This window comes from Medicago sativa, chromosome 5 (assembly GCF_051527215.1).
Source record: "Medicago sativa cultivar Bolivia chromosome 5, Bolivia_mono, whole genome shotgun sequence".
NCBI lineage: Eukaryota > Viridiplantae > Streptophyta > Magnoliopsida > Fabales > Fabaceae > Medicago > Medicago sativa.
The window spans coordinates 12,723,588-12,728,316 of record NC_140753.1 but is presented as its reverse complement, the minus strand read 5'-3'; the positions used below and the strand labels follow the sequence as shown (position 1 = coordinate 12,728,316).

The 4,729-nt window shown below is 33.6% G+C and overlaps 1 pseudogene across 1 annotated transcript; it reads left to right on the top strand.

Annotated features, from left to right (window-relative positions):
* Window positions 1-547: 547 nt before the first annotated feature.
* Window positions 548-3,812, top strand: LOC146920144 (uncharacterized; annotated as a pseudogene). Its single transcript, XR_015011692.1, has 2 exons — window positions 548-1,923; window positions 2,635-3,812. The product of XR_015011692.1 is annotated as an uncharacterized LOC146920144 (transcript).
* The last annotated feature ends 917 nt before the right edge of the window (window positions 3,813-4,729 follow it).

Sequence of the window (4,729 nt, the reverse complement as noted above, 5' to 3'; positions counted from 1 at the left end):
TGTGTAGAATGGTATAGATATGAGAAATATATACAATATTATAAGCTAGTAGGTGGTTAATTTTAAGCCAAAAGTCGATTGTATATTGTTTTTTGGTCAAATGCATCTAAAGGTCTTTAAGTTTTTAGTTTTTCCTAAAGTGGTCCTTTAAGTTTCAAAAGTCTCAAACAAGTCCTTTAAATTTCAAAAGTCCCAAACAAGTCCTTTTAGTTTTTGAATCGTTTCAAACAAGTCCTTTTAGAGGATGATGGTGATGATTCAGATGATAGCAACAAAGAGCATTATCCACCATTTGCCATGCCTAAAAAGATGAATAATTTTAAGTGGGTGTTAAGAGCCAGATTTGGTACCAAAGATGAGTTCAAGGAAGCAATTACCAACTATGCTATCTATAATAGGACTTGTTTGAAAAGATTCAAAAACTAAAAGGACTTGTTTGGGACTTTTGAAACTTAAAGACCACTTTAGGAAAAACGAAAAACTTAAAAGGACTTTTAGATGCATTTGACCTTTTTTTTTTTGTCTCAACTTTCCATTACTTCTTGGGTAAAAGGGTAATGACTAAGTAGTTTTTTTAGTGTCTCAAATCTTGAGTTTTACGGGAGACATGTAAAATTCAGCTAATGAGTATTCTGGTAAGAGATCGAACTCGAGTGCTCTTATTTGATTCGATCTTAACTAAAATTCATTAATCGATTTGTTTTATTGCAGATGAATAAAATTTGTAGTTGATATAGGCCTATTTGAATGGCCTTCTATACCTACTGGCAAAATACTTTTGAGACAGTTTGGGGAGATGTTATGGAAACACTTTATGACATGTCTATTTAGATGTTTTCAACTAATTTCCATAAGCTCTATGACAGTGTATGAAAATAACTTATAGTTTACATGGAAGCAATTTGACTTTATTTTATTTTTTATTATAAAAATAGCATTATACATAAGCATTAATATAATAAGCACTTAGTTAAGTTGTTTATCCAAACAGAGCCTTAGATAAATACAACATTTCCAGGACTTCAAAAAACAATTTGTTTGATTACTTTGGAACTATTTTACACATGTGTGTATTCTTACGTATGGGAGGAAACAACATAACATGGATGAACACAACAAGACTTGTAACTTGCATGAGAAACTTTCCAAAAAATCGTGGTCCAATTTCTGGCATTCTAAAGGGTAATGTAGGACTTATCACAGCAATCTTCACCGACATATGCACTGCTCTATTTCCCTCAGACCCATCTATGTTCCTGCTATAATTTGCCTCTTTGCTGCTACTTTCCTTCATGAAACTCCACCAGCTTCCACTTCTACAAAAGAAAATCTAGAGACACAGTTTTTCAATGTGTTCAACGTGAGTGCAGTTACTATAGTTGTTTATCTCTTGGCATTTGATATCTCTGGACCACATAAACATGTTCTTTCATTGGTTTTCACAATAGGACTTTTGATGCTATTAGTTGCGCCGCTTCTTGTTCCTTTATATTTCTTCATGTTCAAAACTAGACCTAGTCTTGATAATGAAAAACAGATTCATGAACCTTTGTTGGCACAAAAGATTGAAAAGCAAGTCTTGCAACAAGGTGGAAGATGTTGGGTTGAAGTGAAGACCAATGATAGGGGAAGAGCATACTACCATTGAAATTAAGATCGAAAGGCAATAGATGTGCAGCAAGGTGGAGGATGTTGAGTCGAAGCGAAAATCGGTGATTGGGTAAGAGCATACTATCATTGAAATAGTGAAAACTATTGATTTTTGGGTTTCGTTTTTGGGAACAAGACTATGCGTTATCAATAAGATGGAACTAATGGATTAGTACTTGGTTACCATGGTGTTTCTTTGTTCATTTCTTTGATTAGCATTGGGGATTTCTTTGGATGCATTCCTTCTGGTCCGTTCTTTGAATACTACATCAGGTTTACTCACTAGTCACTACCGTTTATTCAATTCTCATATATATGACTTGTTAATTAGTTATTATAATTATAGTTTTAAAAAATAAATAGGTATGCGATCGCATCATGAGCTATGACTTAAAGTTTTTGATGTCTCTGCAATTGTAAGTTAGGCCGCATTTGCTGCATTTAGAATTGATTCTTTGTAGACATGGTTATTTTCTTAAAAAGAAGGTACGCGATCGTGGCCTGAGCTATGAGTCAAGATTTTTAATATCTCCGCAATCACAGTTTAAGCCACATTAGCTGCATTTAAAATTGATTCTTTATAATAATTAAAAAAAAAAAGATATGCGGTTGCAACCAGAGCTGTGAGTCAAGATTTTTATTTATGTCTCTGTAACTGCAGCCACCTCAGCTTCATTTAACATCGATTCTTTGCAGTTTATGTTAGGGATGATTCATAGTTTACTGACAATTGGGCATGTCATTCTAGCTGGTTTTTAAACTAGACTGTGGTATTTAAACACAAGTTGTCATTTGTAAACCCTTAGCTTCAATATTAGAACTGTGGTGTGGCCACTCTATGGTCGGAGACGTAGGCACAATTGGTTGAATATGTGACCGAATATCGCATGTTCTCTGTTTGTGTTTTTTGTAATTGTTTTCTTTTGAACTGGGATGGCTATTCTACCAGTTTATTGACCTTGAAATGTTAAATTTATATTGCAGAAAATCAGGCATGCCAAGACTAGTTTGGAATGCAGCTTCTCAAATTTTGATGGTTTTTGGTTACAATGCATTAGCTATGGCCTTACCATGATTCCTATACATTGGTTCGATGTTAGTTGGTATATGCTATGGAGTTCGTCTTACTATTTACACCATCAGCAGGTTTAGAACTATTTGGACTCAAATACTTTGGTTTATTATAAAACATCCTCATTCTCAACCTTTCTATTGGTTCATTCCTATTTTCTGGTCTCATTGCCGGTTATCTTTATGATCTTGAAGCCGCTAGTGTGCCACGAGGTGAAAATTCTTGCATCGGAGCACATTGTTTCATGCTTGTGTATTTGATTATGGCTTTTTCTTGTGTCTTGGGGTGTGGATTGGACTTGTTGCTTGTGTTCAGACAAATAATGTATATTCCAAGATACATATAGAGACACAAGTTCAACACTAAGATGATCATGTAAGTTGAGTTTTTTTTCTTCTTTTGGAATGAGTGTACGGAATTTTTTAGAGGATTTTTAGACTTTTAGGTGTGAAGATGATTGTCAATATTTGTTAATCACAAGTCACTCAAAGTCTCAAATTTGAAATAAGTTGTTTATGTATTGTTTAATGTGTGTCCATGCCAAGTAATATAATGTTGTGCTTGTTTGGTTCCTCAATGGGAACGCCAAACTTGCGTTTGCAATGACCAAATGCAATTTCCTTTACCATATTTTTATGATGTTTGGTTTTTATAATGAGAAGCAATTTAGGTTTCAGAATTTGGATGTTTGTCTATGGCTACAAAAATGCTCAGAAATTGGAACTACAATAGCACGCCATTGCAGCAAAGTTACTCCAGGCAGTCGATCTTGGTGTGATACACAATAGTCGTGCTGGTGGCGGTGTAGGCCTATTGGAGCGTGATATTGGAGCGACGGTATACAAAGGCACAAAGCAGTGGATGGATAGAGCAACACATCTTGAAAACAAGGCAAGGATGTTAGAATAAATGTGGTGGTGCAATCGGCCACTTATATGTACTTAACACTATTTTATTGTGTAACTTCGCCACAAGCAGATAATCATAGATTTCGACTAATTGTGCCTAAGTCTCTATATCAGAACGGCTTTATTAGTGTTTCGATTTGTAATAATAGATAAATATGATGCATAGTCAATGCTTTCCAGCACTCTTTTCTTTCTGGTCCACATGGTCTATGCAACCAAGACAAGAGAAAGTAATACATCTTTTGTTTTTTTGAGCAAGTAAAAGTTCTTTTTTTGATAAAAGAACTTTTTTTTATAGATAATAGTCTGTCCGCAAATAGTAGTATGGATAAAATTCAATGAATATTATTGTCTGTCAAGTATGATCAACAGAATGCAAAAATACATAAATCACTTTATGTAGATTTTGTAAAGGTGATAAAGTACTTGGGATTTTCTATTGTTATCAGGCACAATCTGAAAGAAAAAGTTCACTTATCCTGAAGATTCAAAAGTGCTTATAAACTGTATATGAGTAAACAAAGCAAGTCTACCAATGGAAGAACACAAGTGTCAAAGTTTTCAGTAATCCTATTGGCTCAAGTAAGTTAAAATTTAATCCAAATGGAAAATTTGAAGCTGACTTTTCTGGAGTACAGCAATGAAATGTGCTTTGCGTTACAGTTACAGTATTTATGACATGATTTCAATTCCTTAGACATTACGGATACAATTAGTACTATTAACTAACATTTATTACTTTGTTAAATTTTCTTGATTCAAAAATAATTACTTTGTTAAATTTTCTAGTTAATATCTGAAAACATATGATCTACTACATCGGTAATGTATTTGTGAGAAAATGTAGGCAATGTTTAATGGCATGGAGTGTATTTCTTTATAAACTCTGATCAAGAGTAATATCAATATGATGGAGGACTTGAGTTTTTTTCAATAGAAAATGTAGGCAATGTTTAATGGCATGGAGTTGCCTTGACAAGATCACATTTCTAACTTTATTGTGAAGAGTGATTCAAAAGTTTTTATTGATCATGAATTTACGCGTCAATTTCACACATATTATCTACTTACTATATTATAAAAATATATCCCTATGATT